General features: G+C 46.1%; 1 protein-coding gene across 1 annotated transcript in view; it reads left to right on the top strand.

Annotated features, from left to right (window-relative positions):
* The window catches only part of sema4ba (sema domain, immunoglobulin domain (Ig), transmembrane domain (TM) and short cytoplasmic domain, (semaphorin) 4Ba), a 453,543-nt gene that overhangs the window by 12,389 nt on the left and 423,955 nt on the right, over window positions 1-17,199 (top strand). The gene's annotated exons all lie outside the window — the stretch shown is intronic.

Below are 17,199 nucleotides of genomic sequence, written 5' to 3'. Positions count from 1 at the left end.
TTTGTGCTCAGTACTCTGGAGTGGGACTTGAACCCACAACCTCCTGACTCAGAGGCTGACTCTGATGGACCGAGAAGTGTAGACATAATTCAGCCCCCATTTTAAAATCATACATTCTGTCCTTATTGCTGTTATTAATTCCTATGCCCACATTTCTAATGGATACTGCCTACGCAAACTTGTCATGCTGTAGTGACACCCTCCCTCCCCCCATTTCAGCACTGCTGAAAAGAGGGTGCACCTGCAGCGCAAGCAAGTTACAGAGGAAGCTCCCATTATAAATGTGGAAACAGGAATTTATAATAGAAATATATAGAAATAAGGACAGCATGTCTCAGCTGTGGCTCAGTGGGTAGCACCCTCACCTCTGAGTCAGATGGCTGTGGGTTCAAGTCCCACTCTGTTATGTTCATTAATAACTAGTCGTTTTTATTAAGAACAGCTAGCTTTTGCTAGACACTTTATTGAGCACATGTGGACTAGGTACAGTATCTGTAGAGGCCTCCATCTTGACTGCTGCCTTGTGGGTAGCCTAGTGCATCCTGGGTAGCCCACTCTTATATACATACAGCACCACCTAGTGTACCATTCCAGAATGACAGGTTACTGATCATTACACACTCCAGAGACTTGAGCACAAAAATCTAGGCTGACACTTCAGTGCGGTACCGAGGGAGTGCTGCACTGTTGGAGTGTGCCATCTTTCGGATGAGACGTTAAACTGAGGCCATGTCTGCCCTCTCAGGTGAACGATAAAGATCCCATGGCACTATCTCGAAGAAGAGCAGGGGAGTTCTCCCCGGTGTCCTGACCACGATTTATCCCTCAATCAAACATTAAAACAGATTACCTGGTCATCGTCTCATTGCTGTGTGTGGGATCTTGCTGTGCACAAATTGGCTGCCGCATTTCCTACATTACAGCAGTGACTACACTTCAAAAAGTACCTGAGGTTGTGAAAGGCACTATATAAATGCAAGGGTTTCTTTATGTATGACTTTAAAATGGGATCTGAATTATGTCGGCAGACCTTGGTCCAATTATCCCCAGGGCTCTAACCCAGCTTCACCTGAAAACTACACTTGATCTTGACTCCCTGAGCGTGAAATTGGTCTTTGCAGTAGCCCATAGCAAATCGACATTCCTGTTTTACACCCCGCCCGATTTGCTTTCCCAGTGAAGTTAATGGAAAAGAACATCGGGGCGCAGTTTAAACGGGAATGCCGATTCGCCATTGCCCGTTTCGTGCTACCGCCCAAAACCAATTTTTTTTATTCGTTCAGGGGATGTGGGCATCGCCGGCAAGGCCAGCATTTATTGCCCATCCCTAATTGCCCTCAAGTGGCTTCCTGGGCCATTCCAGAGGTCGGTTAAGAGTCAACCACATTGCTGTGGGCCTGGACTCACATATAGGCCAGACCGGGTAAGGACAGCAGATTTGCTTCCACTAAAGTACATTTTGTGAACTCAATGGGTTTTTATGACAATCTGATAGTTTCATGGTCATGGCTTTTTGTTCCAGATTTATTTAATTTACTGAATTTACATTCACCAGCTGCCGTGGTGGGATTTGAACTTTTGTCACCGGATTAACTAGTCCAGCAACATTACTACTATGCTACCATTCCCTTTCACTCCCAGTATTTCCAACTAATCAGAGCCAGATCTCCAATTAAGCAGGTATGAATTTGTAATGTGAAATGATCCAAATCATGGCAATTCCAGTTCATTCACAAATATCCAAATTTGGATGAATGTTTTGGGGCTCTTTAAAAAAAAACTAAGTATAAATGCCGAGATGTGAGGTGTGTTATACACGAAACCTCTCTGTGGTAGTCCCCCTAGTTGGAGGTTGAGAGGTTTGACTGATATACTGACTCTGATTTCATCAGAGCTCACCCCTGTTTCACTCTGGTCCCAGTGGTATTGCTCTCGAGTACCTCACTTTACACGTACCCCTCATACTGATGGGCAGATGCCAGCTGAAGCAATGACGGACATTTCCCAAGCCAGTGTAGACCCATTCTACCAAAAGCAACAGAATAAGGAAGTAACAGACAAACAACTAACAACAACAACTTCTTACATTTCCTTTTAACATAGGAAAACAACAGGAGTGCTATCAGACAAAATCTGACACTGAGCCACATAAGGAGCACCAAGTCCCGTTTGCCCATCACCCCTGTGCTCGCTGACCAACATTGGCTCCCGGTTAAGCAACGCCTCGATTTTAAAATTCTCATCCTTGTTTTCAAATCTCTCCATTGCCTCGCCCCTCCCTATCTCTGTAATTTCCTGTAGCCCCACAACCCCCCGAGATCCCTGCGCTCCTCCAATCCTGGCCTCCTGAGCAGCCCCGATTTTAATCGCTCCACCATTGGCGGCCGTGCCTTCAGCTGCCTGGGCCCTAAGCTCTGGAATTTCCCCCCTAAACCTCACTGCCTCTCTACCTCTCTTTCCTCCTTTAAGACGCTCCTTAAAACCTACCTCTTTGACCAAGCTTTTGGTCATCGACTCTAATATCTCCTTATGTGGCTCGGTGTCAAATTTTGTTTTATAACGCTCCTGTGAAGCGCCTTGGGACGTTTTATGACATTAAAGGCGCTATATAAATACAAGTTGCTGTTGTTGTTGAGATGTTCGGATAGATGACCAAAAGCTTGGTACAGTATAAGAATGCAGAATATATAATAAGCAAGGAAGTTGACTACTGTGGTGCTGTGTATTGGCAACATTCAGTCAAATTTTGAGATATTTTATAGTTTAAAAATAATGGTCTAGAAATTGAGTGGGGTTAGCGCCCATTTTGAGGCGCTAGAGGGCCTAGCGCCGCAAGTACAGCCGATTGAGAAATTCACTTGGGCGCTGCCATCGGCGTTAGCCGGTTGCGCTGCGCCGGCACCGATGACGTCATCGGTGTGCGCAGCGTCCCGGTTGCCGTGGCAACGCGCCCGAACGCCGAAATTGAGTTGCGGCCGCCTCGCCCGTGGCAGCCGCAACCAACGATTTTTCAAAAGTTCGCTACGGGTCTTAGCGCCGGCGCATTAAGGTCGCGCGGCGGCCGGCCGCTTTCCCGGCGGCCGCCTGCCCGCACCTCCCTCCCCGGACTCCTCCAACACCCCCCCGCGGCACAGATGCGTGTGGGCCGCGAGCCCGGCACTTCTCCGAGGTGCCGGGCTCATTTTTCTCCACAGATCAACGGCCAGCGGTCGGGTGCAGGCAGCTCCTCCTTAACGGAAGGAGGAGGCCTGCACTTCCCCAGCCTGCCGCACCGCATCGGGTGCCGCAGCGGCGGATTAGCGCCGCAATGCGGCAGTCAGCGCCCATTGCGAGGCGCTGACACCCTCCAGTAGCGCCGGCAGCCGTCTGGGCGCGGCGCTACTGAATTTTTGGCGCGCGCAGGGGGACTTAGCGCTGGCGCTAAATTTCCGGCGCTAAAGCCCTGGCGCGGCGCCAACTCAATTTCTAGGCCAATGTTTTTTAAGGAGTGCCTTAAAGGAGGAGAGAGAGGTGGAGAGGTTTAGGGAGGGAATTCCAGAGCTTGAGACCTAGACAGCTAAAGGCACGGCCGCCAATGGTGGAGAGAAGGTAGTGGGGGAGGCACAAGAGGCCAGCGTTGGTGTTTATAATAGGAATAAATAATACACACAATGATATTTCCCTCACCCACACCCCTGATTTTAACGATGGAATTCCCTACTCACTATCACTCCTGCCTCATGGGACTTGTGTTGGTATTGTACTTTTATTAATGTTTAAATTACCCTTTAGATTACATCTTTAAAATTCATCGGCTGTGTGGAAATCAGGATCTTTTCCCTTTGACAAGTTAAAGCAAGCTGAGATCGCAAAAATAAGGGGTAATTTTCCGGGCCCACCTTTCCACAGGGACCCTCACCAGTTGGCAGCACGAACCGAATATTCAGACACGTGAGGCCCATGGAAATCTTGATCGGAAGATCACGGGGCAATGCCTGCCCAAATGTAGGATGTGGTCTCTTGGCAGTGCAGACTCCTGAAATTACTCCACTGTATGCACTGTGCATTCAGTGAGGCAGGTGGGCCAGATCGGTTTTTATAGTGCCATAATTTCAAAGAAAGGTGCTGGGCCTTTCCTTATTTCTTGCATATAAATAGTAATGAAGCAACATATGGTAGCAAACCAAACCCAAATGTGAAATAACTGATTGAAGAACTTAATTTAAAAAATCACTTTTGTCCTGCTGCAGCTAGTTATTTCTTCTGAGCCTTGGCCCAGTGGTTGCACTCGTGCCTCTGAGTCAGAAGGTCATGGGTTCAAGCCCCACTCGAGAGATTGGACATTTCGGTGCAGCGCTGAGGGAGTGCTGCACTGTCGGAGGTGCCGTCTTTTGGATGAGACGTTAAACTCAGGCCCCCGACTGCTCTCTCAGGTGGACATAAAAGATCCCATGGCACTATTTCAAAGAATAGCAGGGGGGTTCTCTCGGTATCCTGGCCAATATTAATCCCTCAACTAACAATTTGGAAAAAAATAACAGATTGTCTGGCCATTTATCTCATTGCTGATTATGGGACCTTGCTGTGCGCAATTTTGGCTGCTGCATGTCTCTACATTACAACAGTGACTACATTTAAAAAGTAATTAATTGGCTGTGAAGTGCTTTGGGACGCCCTGAGGCTGTGAAAGGCGCTATATAAATGCAAATTCTTTAATTATTTTTTCTTTCTTTTAAACATGTTTTAAAAAACTCCCATTTTACCCCTTTCACTGTTTTACTGCTCCACCACCATTTTGAAGAAGCTCAACCAGCTGTACCATGGACTCATGTATTTGCACCAGGGTACACCGGGAATTGTAAGGAAAAGATTGGGCTTAGCTATGATGCTTCATGTAGTTGAATAGCATGCTGACACTCATTTTCAAGACTCGTGTGTGAGTGAGGTACTGGAGGATCCTTGTCACCCATTGTAACCAAGCTAAATGTCAACGTGTTCAGCACATGAGGGGAGAAAATCACTGAGAAAAGTACACTAAAAAGAGTTGCTGATTCAAGAATTGTAGTCAGTGAAGACGCTGACAAGGAGGAAATGGAAAATGAAGGGAATGAGAAAATAACATGGAAATATTGAACAATCGATAAAATGGGTTGGAAAAGCAGGAATCAGCCTACGCCAAGAATGAAATATTCACAAAATTGGCCAATGGAAGATCACAGATATTAGTCTTACGGGCAGATGCCACCCACACTATTTACAAAGAGGTATTGAGCACTCCAACCTCAGCAAGGTGCCAGGACATGAGGCTCCGCTGGAAACAGCTGTAGTGGTGCCTGCTGGCTGTGAGGACAACAGCACTGCTATTAATGGTGTTGGAAAAAAGAATCTTGATGGTCACTGAACGAGAGAAATTCACAGCACAGAAGGAGCCCATTCAGCCCAGTGTGCCTGTGACGACTCTTTGCTAGACCAGTCCTTAAGGCTAGTTTGATTGTCTCCAAGATGGATTGCCTGAACCCACCCAGACACACACAGCTGTGTCTGTAGATCCAAGCCAACGTGGGAATGTCACACTTCGGACTATCTGAACTCAAGAGTGTACAGGTAAAAGGAATGCGGTGGATGAATTTTAAGAAGGTGTTTGACAAGACTTGTTATAACAATTAAGGCACAAGGTGATGTGGCTGCATAAACAGAGGGATGGCTGGGTGCCAGGAAACAAAGAGCAGGATTAGTTGAATGTTTTGTTTGAGGTTTTGGATTGTGGGTAGTAGTATGTGCAACAACAACAACAACTTGTATTTATATAGCGCTTTTAACGTAGTAAACCATCCCAAGGTGCTTCACAGGAGTATTTTAAGACAAAAAAGGGATCTGTGCTCTGTTTTCCATTTATATAAATGATTTGAACATAGGCACAAGAGGATGATATTGACACTTTCTGATGATACCAAAGTAAAGGGCATGGCAACCTGAAGAAGATTCAGGAGGACAGAGATAGTCTGGCAAAGTGGGCAGATAGGTGGCAGATGCAGTCAAACAAGAAGGAAAGACGATTTGCATTTATATAGCGACTTTCACAAACTCAAAGCACTTTACAGCCAATTAAGTACTTTTGAAGTGTTGTCACTGTTGTAATGGAAACTCAATGCAGGAAACTATGAAGTAGTACACTTTTGGGAAAAAAACAGTGAAAGAAATTTTACCGTAAGTGATAAGATTCTTAAGAATGGAGCAACAAAGATGTAGGGGTGTAGATGGATAAATCTTTAAAGATAGAAATGGACTTTAAAAAAGGCAAATGGGATTGTGGGATTTATTAATAGACAAATTGAATATAAAAACAAGCATGATATTGAATTTGTAGAAGATATTGATGATTCCACAGTTATAGTATTAGAGTTTTAGAGTGCAGTTATACAGTTAGTTCTGCGTGCAGTTCTGGGCACCCCATTATAGGAAGGATAGTAAACAATATTCAGAGTTAGGTAGTCAATGGCCACCTTGCATTTGTCGATCATTGCAGTGAGTGCAAGAAAAAGGTTGAGAATGAAATGGATATAGGAACTCAAACAAGGATGATGCTAATATTACTTTTGGATGGAAAGAACTATAGAAACACAACTTTAAAAGGAGATATTAGAATTTAAAGGGGGAGAAATTCGGTTGGTAGCGCCAGCGATTAGCGCCTAAAGAGGCCGAGAAGTGGGGCGCTAACCAACTAGCGCCCGGGCGCAGCAAACCCTGCGGCTCTTCCCATATTGAGCGGACATTTTGCGCCAGCGCTAAACCTTAGCGCCCGCTCACGGACGCAGGCAGATCATGACGTCATTTCAGTGTGCAACGCCTTTTGGGCGCCCCGGACCGGAAATTCAGTGGCGCCCCCCTCCGTTCCGCCTGGCGCTAACAAGGACAAGTTGAGGGGACCGTTATGCTGTCTGAAAGGGACTAGGGGAGCGCTATTTAAGGGGGGAACACCTCCTGCCTTTTTTGAAGGTGACATTTTTGCACCACACATTGTGAGAGAGTGAAACAGACTTCTGGAGAGACTCCACGCTGTGTGAAGGAGTTTTGCAGGTTGGTTTTGATTTGCCCTTGTATCGAATTAGAAGAGACTGTGGGGGCTGCACTCTGAGCTCTTTTCCTGGTTCTCTCCATTGTTCTTTCCAGCAGATTTGATGTACAGGTCTCTCCAGGCTGAGATTCAGGCCGAGATTCAAGGCTGCAATGAGCAGGATGTGGATGGAGAGCAAGGCAAGATCAACCCTCCCCTTTAAGAAAAAATCAGAAAATGCAGGAGAAGCTCAGCAGGTCAAGCAGCATCTGTGAAGAGAGAAACAGATTTAACGTTTCAGGTCGATGACCATTTGTCAGAACTCCCCTTTAAGAATTGGATGGTGCCAGTGTGTCTGTGTTCCATTGCTGACTGAAATCACATGAGCTTCGCCAGCACTGTGAGGTAGCGCCTCACTCCGCCGGGTTAGCGCCTTAAGACTACTGTGCAGCGCCTGATTTAACGCCGCAATCACCTTCAGGGGCGTTGCAACCCAATATCGCTCGAGGTGGCGATAAATTGCGCCTGGCGCTAAATTTTGCGCACCGCCAATACTAGCGTCCCAAACGGGGCGATACCGAATTTCTCCCCCAAAGTGTTTAATCCCCATTAGTACAATGTTCATTAATTTAGCAGCAATTCAAAAATGGTAAAATGCCACCAGACTTTACACCCACAAGACGGAAGCAGAAATCCAGAATTTCCTGCATATGGTACGAGATTCATTTCTGTTGCTCAAAGGGAATTCTTCCATTCCCTTTCTCTTAATGTCTAATTCAGTATTGTACAGAGACAATTTAAATTAAGTTGGGTGACAAAAGAATAGGATTGTAATTGGAAATGTTCATTCCATTGATCAATAAGTGAAAAAAACGAATCAAAAAATTGTTCTTCTGGGGTTTAGCGGCTGTTTTGTCAGGAAGCAAAAGCTCAGCTCCATGCAGGCCCAATTATAAGAGACTTTCAATCTCCATAAGGGTTTCCAACTCCACTGGGAACCTGAGTTTGTATTTATTGCAGTGCGATTCAGCTAAAGGTATTTTACCAGTAAAGCTCTTTAGGCATTGACCTGAAGTCTCCCTTGTCTGGCCTTGTGACCGATAAACACCCAGATTCACTAATCCTAAAGGGTACTTGATAACTCTGTTGCCCCAGAACTTTTGCGAGGTGGCCTTAACAGTTCCTAACGAGCAAAGCATTTTTTCCCCACTAGTTTTCTTTCACCCATTTTAGGACAAGAGTAAGACATCAGTTGTGCTAATGAAGAGCCCAGTGGCCATTTTTTGCTGTTTTTGGTTTCCTGTTTGCTCAAGTCTACTATTTTGAAGCTGGCTGGCTTCAGGACAGAAAGCAGAGAGTAGGAGTAAAGGGTAGTTATTCATAGTGGCAGAAGGTGGGTAGTGATGTTCCACAAGGATCAGTGCTGGGACCACTGTTGTTCACAAGGATGAACAGGCTGGGTCGCTTTTCTCTTGAAAAGAGAAGGCTGAGGGGTGACCTAATAGAGGTCTTTAAAATTATGAAAGGTTTTGATAGAATGGATACAGAGAGAGTGTTTCCACTTGTGGGGAAGAGCAGAACTAGAGGCCATCGATATAAGATAGTCACCAAGAAATCCAATAGGGAATTCAGAAGAAACTTCTTTACCCAGAGAGTGGTGAGAATGTGGAACTTGCTACCACAGGGAGTGGTTGAAGCGAATAGTATAGATGCATTTAAGGAGAGGCTGGACAAGCATATGAGGGAGAAGGGAATAGAGGGTTATGCTGATAGATTTAGATGAGGAAAGACGGGAGGAGGCTCGAGTGGAGCATAAACGCCGGCATGGACTGGTTGGGCCGAATGGCCTGTTTCTGTGCCGTATATCCTATGTAATTTTTCTTAAAATTAACAACCAGCGTAGAGTATTCCACTTTCACCTTGGTGACGGCATAAAACCAGATCAGGATGAAGCCATGTCAAACCACGTCACTTACACCAGCTGAACCTCTCAGCGGGATTTCAATCGTTGCCAGGTACAGGAAACTTTCGATTAACCGGCCACTAAATAACCGGAACGCTCTATCCACTGGCAAAATTCAGGAGTCGGTTCAGATAACTTTTTTTACTTTTAGTTACTTTTTTTACTCATTTGTGGCTGTGCAAGCGTGTAGCTGAAGCTGTTGCTAAGCTACAGAGACGCTTGCAAGTTGTGCCGATTGTTTTGAAGCTGCAACAGGGTTTGTTGCTTTAGACGGAGCGCTGAGCTCTGTGGGGGAGAAATTGGGTGAGTAGCGCCACCTGTTAGCGCCTAAAGAGGCAGGCAGTGGCTGTAGCGCCACTGGCTGTGCCTCCCGCGATATTCAGGAGGGGCGCTAATGGTGGCGTTAGCCTGTTGCACTGCGCCGCCACCGATGACGTCATTGGTGTGCGCAGCGCCCCATTCGTGCCCCGTTCGCAATATTTGGTAGCGAACGCCGCAGTTGCGCCGTTCGCTACCCGCGCCCGGTTCACGGGGCTTTACTGTGCTGGCAGCGGCGCAAGTTAAGGTGGAGGTGCGGGGCGGCCGCTTTTTCAGCGGCCACCTGCCAGCACCTCCGTCCCCGGCCTCCTAACCACCCCGCCCCCCGTGGCATTGCCGGCTGTTTCCCGTGAGCCCGGCACTTCTCCTTGGTGCCGGGCTCAAGTGCACCATCTGTTCCAAGCTGACCTGCAGACTACGCCCACTACAGGGAAGTGTTCTGTGTGAGGGCAGATCTCTGGGCAGCTCCCAGGACAGTGAAGCCCTGCATAACAATTCTCGCCGTCTGGTCCACTAGTATTAGAAGCTGGAGAAGACATCTTGCTGTAGACTGGAGCCCACAGCCTCTATAGCAACAGTAAAAAGTAAAGAAGAAAGACTTGCATTTATATAGCACCTTTCACCACCACCGGACATCTCAAAGCGCTTTACAGCCAATGAAGTACTTTTTTGAAGTGGAGTCACTGTTGTAATGTAGGAAATGCGACAGCCAATTTGCGCACAGCAAGCTCCCACGAACAGCACTGTGATAATGACCAGATTATCTGTTTTTTAGTGATGTTGATTGAAGGATAAATATTGGCCAGGACACCGGGGTTAACTCCCCTGCTCTTCTTCGAAATAGTGCCATGGGATCTTTTACGTCCACCTGAGAGGGCAGACGGGGCCTCGGTTTAACGTCTCATCCAAAAGACAGCACCTCTGACAGTGCAGCACTCCCTCAGTACTACACTGGAGTGTCAGCCTAGATTTTTGTGCTCAAGTCTGAGTATTCTGCATTTTGAGCATTCGAAAGAGATACAGTACTATGATTGGGCTTAGGACCTGCTTCACTAGAGGTCTCTCTACAGATGCTACATCCTCCTTGCTGGACTGCAGTCTGCACAGCTTGGGGTAGTGGGACTCTTCCAGTCACTGCCAGATCTTGCTGGGTACCTTGCCTGATCTGTAATGACAGGAAGAAACAATGGTGCTCAGATAGTGTCCTTTTAAATGTAGGGTCCATGATGCCCGAATGCTCGGGCTGTACAGGAGGGGAGGGATAGGAGCTGACCTTCTGGCCATCACGTTACTGCTCCTCTTCTGCACCCTCTTTTAACTGAATATGTAAATACAATGGGGTTGGATATAATTGAACTGGCGCTTGCTATAGAAGGAATGAGTGATGCAGGGTGTTATGAGGTACTACCTTCTGACCACTGACTGCAAAACATCCCTTCAATAACAGTGTCAGCCATGGCTCAGTTGGTAGCACTCTCGTCTCTGAGTCAGAAGGTTGTGGGTTCCAAGTCCCACTCCAGAGACATGAGCACAAAATCAAGGCTGACACTCCAGTGCAGTTCTGAGGCAGTGCTGTGCTGTTAGAGGGGCCGTCTTTCGGATGAGCCATTAAACCCTGACGGTGTAATGCCCAATGTTTATCCCTCAACCAACACCTAAAACAGATTATCTGGTCATCATCTCATTGCTGTTTGTGGGAGCTTGCTGTGTGCAAATTGATTGCCACATTTCCTACATTACAACAGTGACTCCACTTCAAAGTACAGGAAACTTTGTGTTATCCGGAGGCGAACCGTCCGGCAAGCTCGAGCCACCGGCAAAAATCAGGAGCCGTTTTTTATTCTTTTCGTTTCTTTTCTTTGCTTTTTTTGAACAGTCAAGCTCTGCAACCTCTGTAGCTAAGCAACAGCTCTGGAGTGTCCGGCAGTTTTGAGGGAACAGCAGCAGCTCGGTCCCGTCGGTGCCGGATAGCACAAAGTTTCCTGTACTTTGTTGGCTGTAAAGCGCTTTGGGACGTCCTGAGGTTGTGAAAGACTCTTCCTTTCTTTCCTTCCTTTCTTTCTTGTAAATGAACATGCATTATGTGGGTATGTTGTGATATACATAGAATATACAGCACAGAAACAGGCCATTCGCCCAACGAGTCTGTGCTGGTGTTTATACTCCACACGAGTCTCCTCCCTCCTTGGAACAGAGGAGGCTGAGGGGAGACCTTATTGAGGTGTATAAAAATATGAGGGGCATAGATAAAGTGGATAGAAAGGACCTATTTCCCTTAGCAGAGGGGTCAAAAACCAGGGGGCACAGATTTAAAGTAATTGATGGAAGGTTTAGAGGGAATTTGAGGGGAAATTTCTTCACCCAGAGGGTTGTGGGGGTCTGGAACTCACTGCCTGAAAGGGTGGTAGAGGCAGGAACCCTAACCACATTTAAAAAGTACTTGGATGTGCACTTGGGATGCTCTAACCTGCAGGGCTACGGACCGAGAGCTGGGAAGTGGGATTAGGCTGGATAGCTCTTTGTTGGCCGGTGCGGACACAATGGGCCGAAATGGCCTCCTTCCGTGCTGTAACTTTCTATGATTCTCTGATCTACCTCATCTCAGCCTTTCAGCACATCTTTCTATTCCCTTTTCTCTCATGTACTCGTCTAGTTTCCTTTTGAAAGCATCTAAGCTATTTGCCTCAACCACTCTCTGAGTAAAGAAATTTCTCTTTATTTTCCTGTTGGATTTATTAGTGACTATCTGGTATTAATGGCCCCTAGTTTTGTAGGGTTTCTTTTTGGAATCAACTTTCCAAGTGCAGGGAAGTTCTCCCCGGTGTCCTGGCCAATCCTTATCCCTCAACCAACATCAAATTATGATTGAACAAACATAAAAATCAAATTATCTGGTGACTACACTTCAAAAGTAATTCATTGGCTGTAAAACGCTTTGGGGCGTCCTGAGATCATGAAATGATCTATATAAATCCCAAGTTCTTTTCTTCCTTTCATGTTCATAATAAAGTGGCTCCTGCTCCAGCGTGGGTATAAGAACATAAGAAATAGGAGCAGGTGTAGGCCATTTGGTTGTGAGGCTTGGATAGAGCAAGTAGCTGCTGTGATGATTCAACAGGGAGGGAGGAAGTTGTTCACAGCACGCATAATTTATCCATGTACTTGGTACAGTGACTAGCCTTACCTTGACAGATCATCCTCAGGCTGTTAAGCTTCTTCCTCCTCCACTCCCACATCCTTTGGCTGCAGGCCCCAGCATTGGCTGTCACTTCCTGCCGCACAGACTGGGCGATGCTACTGTGGGGAGGGTGTCCCAAAGAGGACAAACCTCTTTTGCGGCACTTTCCTCGCAAGCACCACCAAAGCAGCGTCGCAAAATTGAGGTGTTCCGCCCTCTAGTTCCAGGTTTGTGCACAACAAGAATAAAGCATCCCTTTAGATTGCAGCTGCAGCCTTTTTAAGAGTTGCAGCCATGTGCTATGTCTTGCCTCTCCCCTTCCCACTGACAATGAGCTGCCGTTGGCATGCCAAGTCCAGGCTGTGCATACTTAAAAGGCCTACCTGACTGGTAAGGTCAGCCTAGCGTGGTGGGCTCTAACGTTGCAGCGTTAAAGGACTCGTTGCTTGCGTGCCAGAGCTGAAAATGGGCCATAATGATTTCAATTGAAAACGGCAATTGATGTGAGATCAATTGTTAATTTTAAATTGGAGACTGATAGCTTTTTGTTATCTAAAGGTATTAAGGGATATGGGCAAAGGCAGGGTATATGGCTTTAGGTCGCAGATCAGCCATGATCTCATTGAATGGCAGAACAGGCTCGAGAGGCTGAATGGCCTCCTCCTGTTCCTATGTCATAGAGTCATAACGGCACAGAAGGAGGCCATTCAGCCCATCGAGTCCGTGCCGGCTCTCTGTAGAGCAATCCAGTCAGTCCCATTCCCCCGCTCTATCCCCGTAGCCCTGCAAGTTTATTTCCCTCAAGTGCCTATCCGGTCTCCCCTTGAAAACATTGAGTGTCTCCGCTTCCACCACTGCCATCGGCAGCGAATTCCAGGTCCTCACCACTCGCTGCGTAAAAACGTCTTTCCTCACATTCCCCCTGTATCTCTTGCCTAAAACCTTAAATCTGTGTCCCCTAGTCCTTGTACCATCAATTAGTGGAAACAGCCTTTCCCCGTCTAGCCTATCCAAACCCATCATAATCTTGTACACCTCTATCAAATCACCCCATAGCCTCCTTTGCTCTAATGAAAACAAATCCAGCTTCTCCAACCTGTCCTTGTAGCTAAGATCCCCCATCCCCGGAACCATTCTGGTAAATCTCCTCTGCACCCTCTCAATGGCCTTCACATCCTTCCCAAAGTGTGGTGACCAGAACTGGACGCAATACTCCAGTTGTGGCCTAACCAGCACTTTATAATCAGCATAACTTCTCCACTTTTGTATTCAGTATCTCTATTTATGAAGCCCAAGAGCCCATATGCTTTGTTAACCACTCTCTCAATATGTCCCACCACCGTCAGAGACCTAGGCATATTAACTCCCAGGTCCCTCTGTCCCTGCACACTCTTCAAAACTGTGCCATTAAGTGTATATTGCCTCTCCCTGTTCCTTCTGCCAAAATGCATCACATCACCTCACACTTCTCTGTATTAAATTCCATCTGCCACTTGTCTGCCCATTCTGCTTGCCTTTCAATGTCCTGTTGCAGTCGATTGATATCATCCTCACTGTTTATTCCTATGTTCCTTACAGAAATCAGCATACGATCACTAATAATACTAATAGCAGAGGCAGATATACAGATCAGGCCCAAAGTAGTTACTGTACTGAAATAACAACAGAAAATGCTGGAAAAACTCAGCAAGTCAGGCAACATCCGTGGAGAGAAATTTGAGTTGACGTTTCGGGTTTGACCCTTCTTCAAAACTGGAGAGAAAAGGAACTGTTACTGTACTGAGTTTGAAATAATGACTGCTATTTTGTATCATGTTTATATTTAGACTTATCCTTATTATATTTTTTTCTCTCTCTGGCTAATTATAGTGTAAAATGATTCATACAATTAGCAGTTGGACATTTCACAATTTCATTGGACCTTTGTTGGTGTGACCGTCTGCACATTGGGTCCCGTGACCGGGGCGGGAGGTTGCTGGGATTGTTCTGAGGTACTTTGCTTGTCTCGGTGCCCAGACCACCCACTGTCAGCAGAAATGGGTAATAAGAGACCCATCTTTAGTCAAAGGAGAAGGTTATTGTAGAACTAGTTGATAGCCTCGTGCAGTTAAGCACTGTGTTGACATTTGTCTTGCTGAAGATTGCAGAGTGAACGGGGTTAATTTGGACTAATTTGGATAACGGTGTAAAACGGTGATTGTGTTTCGGCAGCCTGTTTTATCGGTCTCCTGTCCAATATTTATCCCTCAACCAACATCACTAAAAAAACAAATTATCTGATCATTATCACATTGTTGTTTGTGGGAGCTTGCTGTGCGCAAATTGGTTGCCGCGTTTCCTACATTACAACAGTGACTCCACTTCAAAAAGTACTTCATTGGCTGTAATGTGCTTTGGGACATCCAGTGGTCGTGAAAGGCGCTATAGAAATGCAAGTCTTTCTTTTTTCTTTTCATGGAAAATACAGATCGTCAGCAAGTAAACTTTTCTGGCTGGTGATTAAGCGCGGTAATGCTTTGGAATTTCAACAAATTAGGAGAGAAAATCATCTTTTTAAGCCAAAAGTCATCAGCGCTGGCATTTGAGGTGATTTCTGGGTCAGGTGAGCTGGCAATCTGGATGAAAGAGAAGTAAAACAATGCCTTGACATTCCGTTCCACTCATGAATACTTAAACCTGGCACAATGCACATTCCAGTGTGGTTTACGTTGGGACAAGGGGACCCTGGGCTGATCAGAGCACTGAGCCGCACCTCGTGCTTTAGCTCTCTGATGGGTCATGCTGCAAAGGGACATTCTAGTCAAACTAATCACTCTTTTGCTTCAGTAGATGGCCATGTTACTGCAATGACATTGCGTTCCTTTGATTGGTACATTTGCAGAGATGTGCACTGAAAATCCTATGTTTTCTGAGGATGCCATATCAGTGTTTTACTGTATTCTGCCAACATACTAAAAAAAATCTAATAAATATAATTCTTATATAATATAGTAAAAAAATCTTTCCTCTGCGTGCACTCCCTGTCTACTTTTCCTATTACAAATTTCTATAAAGAAAGACTTGCATTTCTATAGCACCTTTCATGACCTCAGGACGTCCCAAAGTGCTTTACAGCCAATGAAGTACTTTTGAAGTGTAGTCACTGTTGTAATACAGGAAACTTCGCGATATCCGGCACCGACGGGACCGAGCTGCTGCCGATCTATCAAAACTTCCGGATAGACCAGCGCTAATGTTGAAGGATACGGAGGTTTTCATCTCCGTATCTGACAACAAACACTGTTGCTTAGCAACAGCTTGTAAACACTTGGCCCGTACCTTGGAAGCATCTCTGAAGCTGTTGCTAAGCTACAGAGACGCTTTCCAGAGCCTGACTGTTAAAAAAATACTAGGAGAAGAAAAAAAACCTAACCAAACCGGCTGCTGATTTCTGCCGTTAGATCGAGGTTTCCAGACATACAACCTCCGGATAAACCAAAGTTTCCTGTATAGGAAATGCGGCAGCCAATTTTTGCCCAGCAAGGTCCCGCAAACAGCAATGTGATAAATGACCAGACAATCTGTTTTCAGCGATGTTGTTTAACGTCTCATCTGAAAGACGGCCCCTCTGACAGTGCTGCACTCCCTCAGCACTGCCCTGGAGTGTCAGACTAGATTTTTGTGCTCAGTACTCTGGAGTGGGACTTGAACCCACAACCTCCTGACTCAGAGGCTGACTCTGATGGACCGAGAAGTGTAGACATAATTCAGCCCCCATTTTAAAATCATACATTCTGTCCTTATTGCTGTTATTAATTCCTATGCCCACATTTCTAATGGATACTGCCTACGCAAACTTGTCATGCTGTAGTGACACCCTCCCTCCCCCCATTTCAGCACTGCTGAAAAGAGGGTGCACCTGCAGCGCAAGCAAGTTACAGAGGAAGCTCCCATTATAAATGTGGAAACAGGAATTTATAATAGAAATATATAGAAATAAGGACAGCATGTCTCAGCTGTGGCTCAGTGGGTAGCACCCTCACCTCTGAGTCAGATGGCTGTGGGTTCAAGTCCCACTCTGTTATGTTCATTAATAACTAGTCGTTTTTATTAAGAACAGCTAGCTTTTGCTAGACACTTTATTGAGCACATGTGGACTAGGTACAGTATCTGTAGAGGCCTCCATCTTGACTGCTGCCTTGTGGGTAGCCTAGTGCATCCTGGGTAGCCCACTCTTATATACATACAGCACCACCTAGTGTACCATTCCAGAATGACAGGTTACTGATCATTACACACTCCAGAGACTTGAGCACAAAAATCTAGGCTGACACTTCAGTGCGGTACCGAGGGAGTGCTGCACTGTTGGAGTGTGCCATCTTTCGGATGAGACGTTAAACTGAGGCCATGTCTGCCCTCTCAGGTGGACGATAAAGATCCCATGGCACTATCTCGAAGAAGAGCAGGGGAGTTCTCCCCGGTGTCCTGACCACGATTTATCCCTCAATCAAACATTAAAACAGATTACCTGGTCATCGTCTCATTGCTGTGTGTGGGATCTTGCTGTGCACAAATTGGCTGCCACATTTCCTACATTACAGCAGTGACTACACTTCAAAAAGTACCTGAGGTTGTGAAAGGCACTATATAAATGCAAGGGTTTCTTTATGTATGACTTTAAAATGGGATCTGAATTATGTCGGCAGACCTTGGTCCAATTATCCCCAG

This window comes from Somniosus microcephalus, chromosome 27 (genome assembly GCF_052327205.1).
Source record: "Somniosus microcephalus isolate GS21.2 chromosome 27, FLI_Smic_1.0, whole genome shotgun sequence".
NCBI classification, from domain to species: Eukaryota; Metazoa; Chordata; class Chondrichthyes; order Squaliformes; family Somniosidae; genus Somniosus; species Somniosus microcephalus.
This window is presented reverse-complemented; position numbering and strand designations above follow the sequence as displayed.